We start from the raw sequence: 13,086 nt of genomic DNA, 5'->3' as shown, positions 1-13,086 counted from the left end.
ATAAGAAGAAGTCACAGGATTTATCACTTCTGAGGACCTTGCAAAAGAATAGATAATCGAGCTCATGGCATCTAGCATATAGGCTTCAACAATTAAAGTATTCGCATTTTCTCTCATAACTAAACCTGGAATTAATGGGCAGAAATCTGAATGAATATGAAGATAAAAATTTTCTTTGTGTATTTTCTAATTTAGCCTCATTAGTAGTTCTAATCGAGTTCCAGTAGAGCATTAAGAGAGAATCAGGTGCAGAAAAAGAATGTTATTGACCATATTATTCTCAACATTCTGATTGTGTGATTGTAAATATAATGAACATGATTATGAAAATACAGTTTACTGTCAGTGAATATTCCCAGATCTTTTATACAATCACTTCTGTTTATTAGAACATTATTTAGATAATTAAATTTTAGCGAAGATGTTTTTCTAAAAAAGATTATTACATTAGTTTTTCTGAGACATGATTTTTATACCACTGTCTTCCTTCCATTTTGCAACTGAGTTAATGTCACCTTGATGGGATTGACAGTCAGTGCTATGGAAAATTTTTAAATCCTCAGCAAATAATAGACAGTCAGAACTTACTCTTTTACATACGTATATTGTCTACGAATATTATAAATAGGTTGGTTTGTTGTTAATGCTTGGTGTATTAGAGTTCTTGCATTTGCCTTCTTGCTTCCCAGTATTGTAATGTAGCTGTTAAATTTTTACAGTTCTTGAGGTGTGTCATATCCAGTATAGTATTATCTTTTTTTACAAAGTAAACCCAGTCGAGGTGGATTCCATCTAGTTGGTGGCAATGGTGGCTCTCGGGCTTTTCGCACATTTACAGATTTATCAACCTTCCCCCCCCCCCCTTTCCCAGTTCTTTTCGTTCTCTCTTCTTTTTCATCCATATTGTTCTCTTCGCTGGCCACCATTGCATGTGGAACATCCATTACATCATGCACTGTCATTTTCACCTCTCCATTTCTGCTGTTTAGTTTTTGTCACATCTGCCTTCATGACAGGATTTGTCAAGAATGCCTGATTAGGCTTCATTCTTCTTCTCCTTCTAGTCTTTTATACTCATTATTAGGTTAAGTTTCCTAGTATATTATTTTAATGTACCGAAGTACATATGATGTTTCCATGCAGATATTCTGCGTCATCATACGATGAAAGAGTAATGGAACGGAGAAAAATTCTCTCCAGCGCCGGGATTTCAACCCGGGTTTTCAGCTCTACGTGCTGATACTTTATCCACTAAGCCACACCGGATTCCACCCCGGCATCGGACAGAACCGTCTCAGATTAAGTTCCAACTCTTGGGTTCCCTCTAGTGGCCGCCCTCTGCACTACGTCATAGATGTCTATGAACGTAGGACTGAAGTCCACACATGTGCTGAGGTGCACTCGTTATGAGTGACTAGTTGGCCGGGATCCGACAGAATAAGCGCCGTCTTAAATCACGAAGTGATTTACACATATCATATATATTATTTTAATGTACCGAAGTACATATGATATTTCCATGCAGATATTCTGCGTCATCATACGATGAAAGAGTAATGGAACGGAGAAAAATTCTCTCCGGTGCTGGGATTTGAACCTGGGTTTTCAGCTCTACGTGCTGATGCTTTATCCACTAAGCCACACCGGATTCCACCCCAGTGTCGGTCAGAACCGTCTCAGATTAAGTTCCAACTCTTGGGTTCCCTCTAGTGGCCGCCCTCTGCACTACATCATAGATGTCTATGAACGTAGGACTGAAGTCCACACATGTGCTGAGATGCACTCGTTATGAGTGACTAGTTGGCTGGGATCCGACGGAATAAATCCTGGCGCCGGAGAGAATTTTTCTCTGTTCCATTACTCTTTCATCGTATGATGACGCAGAATATCTGCATGGAAATGTCATATGTACTTCGGTACATTAAAATAATATATTATATGATATGCGTAAATCACTTCGTGATTTAAGACGGCGCTTATTCCGTTGGATCCCGGCCAACTAGTCACTCATAACGAGTGCACCTCAGCACATGTGTGGACTTCAGTCCTACGTTCATAGACATCTGTGACGTAGTGCAGAGGGCGGCCACTAGAGGGAACCCAAGAGTTGGAACTTAATCTGAGACGGTTCTGTCCGATGCCGGGGTGGAATCCGGTGTGGCTTAGCGGATAAAGCATCAGCACGTAGAGCTGAAAACCCGGGTTGAAATCCCGGCGCCGGAGAGAATTTTTCTCCGTTCCATTACTCTTTCATCGTATGACACAGAATATCTGCATGGAAATATCATATGTACTTCGGTACATTAAAATAATATATATGATATGCGTAAATCACTTCGTGATTTAAGACGGCGCTTATTCTGTCGGATCCCGGCCAACTAGTCACTCATAACGAGTGCACCTCAGCACATGTGTGGACTTCAGTCCTACGTTCATAGACATCTATGGCATAGTGCAGAGGGCGGCCACTAGAGGGAACCCAAGAGTTGGAACTTAATCTGAGATGGTTCTGTCCGACGCCGGGGTGGAATCCGGTGTGGCTTAGTGGATAAAGCATCAGCACATAGAGCTGAAAATCCGGGTTCAAATCCCGGCGCCGGAGAGAATTTTTCTCCGTTCCATTACTCTTTCATCGTATGATGACACAGAATATCTGCATGGAAATATCATATGTACTTCGGTACATAAAAATAATATATATGATATGCGTAAATCACTTCGTGATTTAAGACGGCGCTTATTCCGTCGGATCCCAGCCAACTAGTCACTCATAATGAGTGCACCTCAGCAGATGTGTGGACTTCAGTCCTACGTTCATAGACAGCTATGACGTAGTGCAGAGGGCGGCCACTAGAGGAACCCAAGAGTTGGAACTTAATCTGAGACGGTTCTGTCCGATGCCAGGGTGGAATCCGGTGTGGCTTAGTGGATATAGCATCAGCACGTAGAGCTGAAAACCCGGGTTCAAATCCCGGCGCCGGAGAGAATTTTTCTCCGTTCCATTACTCTTTCATCGTAAGTTTCCTAGGCTTATAATGCCCATCTCACTAGTGGGCATCTTTCCTATCTCTATGGTTCTGTCCCATGGTTTCTAGCGTGGCTTCAGACTTGTGTGGCCCAACAGGGCATCCAGAAACGAAGCGATAGTGAACCCTTCATAATGCCCCTATATGCGGAGTCTGGACCAGTGGTCATGTGCAGTCTTGTAGAGCCCCCTACAAGAGCCTGGAGTGATTTAGGCACCTCTGTGACTGAGTGCATACGGGGGAATATATATTGCTCTGATGTGTTACCATTGACAAATGGGGGTCGAGATGTAACCAACCACAAGTCCCTGAAGCTGGACATCTCGGATTATTCGGCTTATATGCTGGTGAACTTTTTACAAGTTGCGATAGAGTAGCCTGGTAGTCCTGGGATTGTTCAGTGTATAGTGGAGAGCCATGACTGGTTATTCCCGTGGTTGGGGCATAAAGTTGCGACTCGCCTCTGGTGTAGGACTTGCTGTGAAGTGTATAATGATCAGTTTGAAGGGTGACTTACGTGAGGTGAGTTGCTTGGGATTGGACTGTGGGGGAGTCAGGTGTCTTATCTTTTGCCTCCCTGGTGGTAAGCTGACGCTAACGGTTCTGTAGGGAGGACCAGTTCCAAGTGGCCTCTTTGCGCTCCTCCTTTCCCCACTTTCATAAAAAAGAAAGGAAACAAGGACCAGAGAAAGGTACATTGACTGGTGGTCTTATGAAGAACAATGCTATGGATCTGTACCCCGTGAAAGTAAAAGTAAATATGTCGCCTCCACGATTTATAAGCATTACATTAACTAGTGCGGGTGAAACTATGAAAAACATAAGTCCATTTTATGTCAAACGCGCACTTGATGGACTCGTAGGGGAAAAGTCAAGAATGCTGGGTTCACACTCCATAAAGGTTGAACGGCACTCCTCACTGAGTAGTTCATTCAGATGCTCTGGTTGGTATGTCTGACAAGGAGATACAACTAGAGCTGACAGACCAGTCCGTGTACAAAATTTACCATTTGTTATGTAAGTGGGATGGACGGACTTATTCATTGAGCAATATCTTCTTGGCTTTAGAAACGTTTGTCCTACCATAATACATATAATGTCGACTACAAGCGTGTCCATGTACATGCATATGTGCAAAACCCGTGGGGATTCCCCATGTCCTAACACCGAGCACTGTATGAATTGTGGTGGGGCATGCCGCAGAGGCATGAGTCATTCTCACTAGATCTTTCAGGTTCTCTAGCAGTAGAAGCATAATGCTGCCCCGGTTTTAATTTACCGTAGAAAAGTGCAATAAGACTCCAGTATTATTTATTAAGTAGAAATCTTTTTCTGTAATCAAAATATGGAAAGAGGAATAAGTTTTATATTTTGTTTTTAATTTAGTTACTGCCAGAGAGCTTAGAGTAAGTCGGTTCCTTAGAGAATCCTCAATATTTTTACCATTAACTTTGGGACTAAAGCTAGATACAAATAGAGATTTCATTTTCGCTCTCACACATAGTTTCAAGCGCACTAGAAGTCAGAATGCCCTGAGTATGTTTGTGGATTTTACACTTTCTTGCAACAAGTTAAAATCCCTCATCATCAATAGAAACTGAAGGGAATTCGACCTCATTAGCCATATATTGCATATTGAGAACTTTTGATGCAGACTCTCACTTGACAGTACCTGGATTACTTAATTTTGCTGACTCAGTTGCTGACTGAGTCAATATTTATGATTTCTTACCACTACGAGCATTCACCTGTTGAGCTAATTTAGGCTCTGAATGTTCAGTATTTGCAGAGAAATTTCTCTTATCCAAAATTTCGACCATCTGAATTTTCAGTGCCACATTCTTGCTCTTGAGTTACGTTTCCTTCTGAAGATTTTGAACTACTCTAAACTACCACTTACTGTATTAAAAATTGTGACATTGTTCAGTCTTACTATCTGCCTGGACAGGTAGAGAATCCACAGAGGGCAGACTTGGCAGCTTGAGATCTTGTGAAGGTGAAATAACCTTTTTCTCAGAAAAAACAAGATTTCTAGATCTCACAGGAGTTTCATCACCATGGGACGTCTTCAAGGCACTAATAGAACGTTAAGATGAGTTGCCTCCCTCCACGTATAAGTCATACTCCTTATCTCCCAAGTTGATACAATCGAAATGATATCTAAAGTCACAAGGCCCCACATACTTAAAAATTTTCTGCCTGTCGAAGAAGACAGCACTGCAAGCAGGGCAAGTATCCTTGCTTGCTGGCATACTGCTGATCAACATATAATAAACAAATGCAGGCCAACTGACGCAACTGTAAACACTTTCCAGCAGAGCTACAAGAAAACACGTCTGCAACCATGACTGTTGGAATAATAATAATAATAATAATAATAATAATAATAATAATAATAATAATAATAATAAGGTATATCTATGTATTATGTGTCTGTTTATGTATTTATTTATTTATTTATGCATATATTTATTTATCTATGTATTTATCTATTTATTTATAAATGTATTTATTTATCAGTTTATTTATCTATGTATTTATGTATGTACTAACCATACCCTTGCGCTTTGCTGCACTTGTTAGAAATGAATATTGATTTAAATCTAAATACAGTTTTGTAATTACTTAGTGAATAATAGCTTTTTGTATGTTGTAAGTTGTTTGCTTCTCAATCATTTTGAAAGTTGTATTTAAAACTATGAATTTAACTGTTATTATCATGCAATACTTTCTGGAGTTGTTCAGTCAATTATAGTTTTAAGATTGATACTATATTAGACCTAATAGACAATTGGTCAGCATCTGAAATGAAATATACTTATAAGAACTGAAGGCTCTTACTCTCAGCTGGAAGAAGATTTCCAATTAAATGATAAGCCTATGCTTGAACTTTAAATGATGGCGTAGATTTGACTTTATGTATTTCTTTTGCACCAAACGATGCCACTTGGAATAAGGTGTTGTACTGTCTTATATTATTTAAAAAGTGTGTTGATAATGGATGTACTATGATAAGTATGGTTTTAATTTGTTCCAGGAGCTCTTGAATTTCAGGAGGAACAACTTTTACAACAGCGCAAATAAGATGTTTGGGTCATTACCCTTTTTTTTTTTTTTTTTTTTTTGCATTGGATTTATTGCATAATTTATTCATTTTATCTATTTTAACACAATTCAAATGAGCATAGTTAATATTTGGATTATAAAATAATGGAATGCTAAGCTAACATACTATTACTGCATACTAAATCAATACATTCTCGTTGTTCGTTAATTCTCTGAGATGAAAATGTATGTGATAGATAAATATTATTTTAAGAAACACAGGAAACGTATATGGGTAAATTATGAGCACAGGAACACTATTTCGTGACACTTTGTACAATAATTCAGCTCCACGAGCGAGCTCAACGGTAAAATACTAATTTTTACTTCATATGTGCTGTAAACATTTATATGATTAAGTACTCTTTGTTTCTTGTGGTGGCTCACGTATGGTGAGAAGATTTCTAAATTTCTTGGTCTCAGAAAAATACTCATCTTTACGACTGGATGACGACTGAAATACGTAGCCTGATGTCCGAACGCGACTTAGCTTATAGAAAATACACCCGCAACAAAAACGACGAATATTTTAACTCCTATAAACACCTAAGAAATAGAACGACTCAACTAATAAGAAATGCTAAACTGAAATACTCCTACAAACTTTTAGAACCAAACACAACCCCTTCCGAATTATGGAAAAATCTGAAGGTTATTGGACTTGGAAGGGCTAGTGAACAAGCAGACATTCCCATCCCACTTGACCGCTTGAACGAACACTTTGTAAAGGACCCGAGCTTGAACGACACAACGAAACAAGACACAGTTTTGCCTGACTCAGTTCCCCCAACTCGAGACAAATTCTATTTTACCGACGTCACTCCCATTGACGTAATGAAAGCCATCCAACGCATCAAGACAAAAGCCCAAGGGCCGGACAACATTAGCATAATACTTTTACAGAAAATACAAGAGATAGTAATACCTACGATTGCACATATATTCAATAGTTCCTTAATCACTTCAACTTTCCCTAAAATATGGAAGCAAGCTTTCGTTCTTCCTCTTCCAAAAGTCAAAGTTCCCACCGACCCGAACGACTATAGACCAATCAGTATCCTGCCAGCCATTTCAAAAGCACTGGAAAGAATCGTACACAGACAAATTACTAACTACATGAACGAACACAAACTATTCGACGAGTATCAGTCAGGTTTCAGAGCTGGACACAACACAAGCACTGCTCTACTTAAAGTGACCGAAGACATTCGTGAAGCAATCGACTCAAATAAAGTAACAATACTAACACTTCTTGACCTTAGCAAAGCTTTCAACTCTGTAAATTTTGACCTGCTCACCCATAAATTGAGAAATATGTATTTGTCAGAGACTGCTGTGAGTTGGTTCGAATCCTACTTACGGGAAAGACAACAATATGTTGTATCCGGGAATCGAAGCTCCTCCTGGCTTGACATAACATCAGGTATACCACAGGGGTCGGTACTCGGACCATTGTTGTTCACAATATATGTCAATGATATTACATCTCTTGTAAGGCATTGTAACTATCACTTGTATGCTGACGACCTTCAATGCTACATCTCTTCCCGCTTAGACCAAGTAAATGACGCTATAGATAAATTGAACGAAGACATTGACTCGATTGTGACATGGACAAAGAAACTCCGTCTTAAAATCAATCCTGGAAAGACACAAGCAATTATATTAGGACACAAACGGCAAACCGACGCTGTAAAACACCTCGACATTTCCCCTGTTAAAGTAAGTACAGTGCATATCCCTTTCAGTTCTTCAGTAAAAAATCTTGGCATTCACATGGATAATAATCTCAACTGGGACATGTAAATCACAGAAACCTGCAGAAAAGTATATTCTATTATCCATGTGCTAAAAAGGATAAATGTTCATCTCCCCTCTTGGTTAAAATGTCCCTTGTGCAGACACTTGCATTTCCCTATTTCGACTATGCGGACATTTTACTGACTGACCTCTCCAGCGACAACAAAATGAAACTTCAACGTGCTCATAATTTGTGTGTATGTTTTGTAAGCAATGTTCGTAAATATGATCATATTACCCCATCCCTGGAAGCAATAGGTTGGCTTAAACTAGATAAGAAAAGAAATTTACATTCACTTCTCTTTCTCTTCGAAATCTTGAACTCTTCTATTCCTTCGTACCTGTCGTCTCGCTTCACTTACCTTTCTTCCCACCATAATCTGAACACACGCTCTCGTCATGAAACAATACTAACAATACCATCCCATCGCACATCCTCATACTCATCTTCTTTCACAATAGACCTGCCAAGACTCTGGAATTCGCTACCTGCTAGCATCAGAGACTGTCGAAATAAAATTGAATTCAAACGAAAACTTACTAGGCACTTGGTCAGTAATTGATTACTTGTAAATAGTTTCTTTAATCTATCACAAAATATTTCAATATTCAGTAATTTCATCACTATACAATTTTGTTATTCTAGATTTAATTTGTAATTCAGTAAATATAAAATATTCTTTGTTTCTCTATGATAAATTATCTAGCTTTAATTATTCAGGTAATCTTTTCGTACTTTGATTTTATTGTAATTGTAAATTTAATACTAATTGTAATATTATTTGTAATTGTAATTGTAAATTTAATACTAACTTAATTGTAATTTTATTGTTGATATTGTAGTTGGAATCTCCTGGTAGAGGGGCAGAGAAGGCCTGACGGCCTTATCTCTACCAGGTTAAATAAATAAATACTAAATACTAAAAACACCGTTATGTTCTGTGGAAAAAAAGAAACTGAAGTGTATAAAATTAGAGTATTTTATGTGGACCAAATAAAGTTTAAATAATCAAATAATATAATATTGCAACAGGATATCAAGTTTTCTGTGTGTAACAATCTCTTTTAATCTTACCTGTCCTCGATTCATTCAGGAGTTACCGTAATAGCATATAGCATTATGTCCATCTAGAGAAACCACACTTACAAATGGTGAAATAATAATTATACAAATCGATTAAGTAGCATCTGAGATTACTTCATACAAACACACAGACATTTTCTGTATGTTAATATTGATAAATTGATAAACATTTCTTTGGTCGGCGGGAAAAGGCACATAAGTAAAAAATCGATTTTTCTGTTGTGCCCAATCACAGAAGTCTAGTATTTTTTTCTAATTTGTGAAATAATAAAATGTCTTGTATTTTAAATTGAAAAGGGTCTTACTTTAACCAACATACATGAATTTCATTATTATACTTATATTCAGTTAAGAGTAAATTAAAAAGAAAGCCTCTCCTGATAAATTACTTTTTTTTTATTTATGTGCCTTTTCCCGCCGACCAAAGATTTATATATTCCCATCATACAATTGTATCCCTATAAAATAGTATTAAATGAATACCTTCCCTTTGTTTTTGTGCAAGGCCCCTTATAGACGAAGTCATTTGTTTTCATTTCATTATAGCCTATTAGTCTGAGGTGGTGATGATAAAACGCATTGCTATTTTAAAATTCTTGTATCTCGTTAATTGTCAGTCCTATTAAAATTTTGCATAGAATGTTTTTTACCGGAAATTATTTTTACAGGAACTTCTATTATGTAATATTTCCATAAAAATCAATATTAAGCAAGATATTTCGATTTATTTATTTCAGGTCCCCTTATAACCTCCCTGTAAATAAGTACAGTATATTGAATGTCATATAGCCTAAAATCTAAGTTAGAACAAATTTAATGTATATTTCAATTTTCATATAAATCGGTTCAGCCATTATCGCGTGAAAAGGTAACAAACATTCAGACAGATATACAAACAAACATTAAAAAAAAAAGAGCGATTTTTGGTCTCAGGATGGTTAATTATACATGTTGACACAAATTATTTTTGAAAAAGCGAAAATTACTAGAAATATTTTGGTTACAGATTTATTATTAGTATAGATGTATCTATTAGTGTATTTATTTGGTCGACGCTTGAACTATCCCCAATCACTTCTCTATTGTTCTGTAGAAAAAAATAATACACATTTTTAAAAATTTCTATGTAACTTCTATGCTTTTGTATTTGCTCTATCCATTGTTGGCAGCTCGCAATTGCAGGGAGTCATTATTGTATGTTTGCAATAAATTTATATGTATCTGTTTATGTATTTATTTACTTGTTTGCTTTTACTTACCTATGCACTTATTTATGTATTTATTTATTAATTTTTTATTGATGTACTTATTTAGTTCTTTTTTTGTTCGTTTATTTATGTATTTAATCTAGTGAAGATAATTCTCTTGATTTGCTGTTAAAAATATGAAAGAAGTGTTAATCACTGCCTATTTTAAATATACAAATACTGAGTTAATTTTAATATAAGAAGTGTAATTGAAGATGCTTTTTGTTAAACTGAAGTCAAGTTGTCATTGTTTAATCAACCGTCTGAAGACAGGTCTGAACCTCACAAATGATACCAAGAAGCCACCACTTATGAGATAGAGTGGTCAGTTCCTTTCCCACTCCATTGGATATATCGCCGACTTGCTACATGTACACCAGTCAGACTTCAGATGCATACAAACAATTATTCTTCCTCTGACACATATCGTCAAGTGAGATGTACTATCTGATGATAGATGTACATATCAGCCAGAACCTCGATCAGAGGACTGAAGTCAAGTAATGGATTTTATCTACCCACAATTTATTTTTCCAAGTACAGGAAGAGTTTTTATCATGAGATGATGAGAATATTCGTGTTATGAATTGAGATCTCATTCAGATTGTGAGGGGGAGGATAATTCCTTCTTATTTATGTCATTATGAAAAATGAAATTATTACTATTATTTTAGACTAGTGTATATTCTCTTCTAATTCAGAAACAAAAAAATTTACTATCTTGTCCCATGCCACCATATGTATGACTTGATGTATTAGAAATAATGTCTAGATTCTGAACAGCTAGATGAGTTTTACAGTTTATGTATTTTTATATGTTGGCATAGTTATTCAGCTCATGATTTCTCTTCAAAAGTGTCTAGGATCTTATCCCATGCAGATTTTATGAGATTTGTAGCAGACAGGCGAACTGTGGAGTAAGTTTCCTCCAAGTACTTCTGTTTCCCTTGATTTTCTCACTCTACCTTTGTTTATTATTGATGTGTTCTCATCTCACATCTTATTGCCCTTCGTAAGGGAAATGGAATATTAAATAAAGAATTTACATTTCATCACATCTCATTCAGGATCTCTTACTTAACACGTCCAAATTTACTCATTTAACTTGCCAATTTAGACTATCTGTAACTTATCATACATCAATATATCTAATTATAAGACACATTTTGGATTATGGCGATGCATGTTTCCGACTTTAATAAGTCATCATCAGGTCACATAGTGACATTTATGAACACTTCAATTTACAATGATTATATGCTTCAATAATTCACAAAGGTAGTACATGATACAGTCAACTCCAGATATAGTGAACCTCTGCGGACTTGCATATTTAATTTACTATATCTGAGGTTCACTATATCCAGAGTATCTCTCTCCTAACCTTAAATGACAAATTAATGAAATTATGAACAAGAAAATAAAATATTTCATTTTTGTGGAATGGATTACACTGTATTCTGTATACTGTTACTCACATTTGATTTACTTAAACTATGCTGTCGACCCATGTCCGCTTGCAAAAGACCACATTCAATGTCACTTACAATATTCACCTTATCTTCCAAAGAACACACTTTACGCTTCGACATTTTTATGCAGTACATTCACTGTTGGAATGCTAGAAACAGACTGATCAGGTAGAAATGACAAACGGTGTTATGGTGTGACTGTGTACTCAGCGTTGGAATTTTCCGGGTCACTTAATGGAAACCGGGAGAGAGTTGGAGTTTGAAAGCCATCGAAATCTTATCTTCATTAAATGGTCTGGACTTTATGTCCGTCCCCTTTTAATAAAAGAAGGCAGTTTCATTTTCCATTGTTTCGATGCTATCTGTCATAATGGAAATTTTCTGAGAACAAAAGGCAACCCTTTGACAGTGGAGGATTAGAAATAACAGTAGAGTGCGGTGGAGTGAAGCAAGGTTGTCACGCATTGCCTGGATTTACAGTACAGCTCATTGTCTAGGAATCACTAATCCTAACTTTGTCCTTTGACTAAAGGAGTAAGAAACTTAGAATGTTGTTCTGAACACATTCTTTCAATTTTATACAAGAAGGTCTGACTTCAAATAAAAATTTGTCAGGATACAAGGTTCACTATAACCAAAGGGAGGATTCATTATAAATGGAAATATTAATGTACTTTTTAATGTTTAGATATGATATTCTTGCTTTCTCTGCCAGTATTTCACTATTTCTCCATTGTAAACAAAGTACTATCTCCTATTGGAAGTAGAGGTGAACTTACTAATGTACATAACTCTTGAGATTTATAATTTTAAAATAGTGGAGATAAAGTAATTAGGTAGAGATTAAGTGTACAGTTTAAATGTCCAGTGATACAGTGTTAACATTGTGGACAACATATCTGTGTGAAAAAAAAAAAATAACTGACTGACTGACTGACATAAAAAGCTAAAGTAGTGAGTGTCAGTCCCCTTCTGCTTCTCTGTTGTGAGAGCAAGAGCTCATCTTGCATTTTATTTGTGTTTTATGCTTTTTAGTAGTATATATCTACACTTTAAATATTTCCACATGCTTAAACAAGCACAAAAAAATTGTGTATAAAATGTACCAGTATTTAAAACTTTAATCTCATAGTGTAGCACATGTGCTCGTCTACTACAAACGTTAAAAGTAACCAAGAGCACATAGATTCTACTTCTGGAGCTTAGCTATGCTTGGTACAGTAAAGTGAAAGAGACATAGAACTTCTCTTAATAATAATGAATTTCTTGTTGGGGTGAGAAAAACCACGGACATGAAACAACTTGCATTAACACACGTTCATCCATGGCGAGTAGATTGCAATGTTACAAAC

At 36.4% G+C, this 13,086-nt stretch overlaps 1 protein-coding gene and 1 non-coding gene across 2 annotated transcripts in view; both read left to right on the top strand.

Annotated features, from left to right (window-relative positions):
* The window catches only part of raptor (regulatory associated protein of MTOR complex 1), a 128,346-nt gene that overhangs the window by 14,394 nt on the left and 100,866 nt on the right, over positions 1–13,086 (top strand). The window lies entirely within an intron of this gene.
* TRNAY-AUA (transfer RNA tyrosine (anticodon AUA)) lies at positions 2,531–2,602 on the top strand. Its single transcript has one exon. It is a non-coding gene; the product is annotated as a tRNA-Tyr (tRNA).

The sequence above is a fragment of the Periplaneta americana genome, chromosome 1 (genome assembly GCF_040183065.1).
Source record: "Periplaneta americana isolate PAMFEO1 chromosome 1, P.americana_PAMFEO1_priV1, whole genome shotgun sequence".
NCBI lineage: Eukaryota > Metazoa > Arthropoda > Insecta > Blattodea > Blattidae > Periplaneta > Periplaneta americana.
The sequence above is the reverse complement of the archived record's forward strand: the minus strand, read 5'-3'. Positions and strand labels throughout refer to the sequence as shown.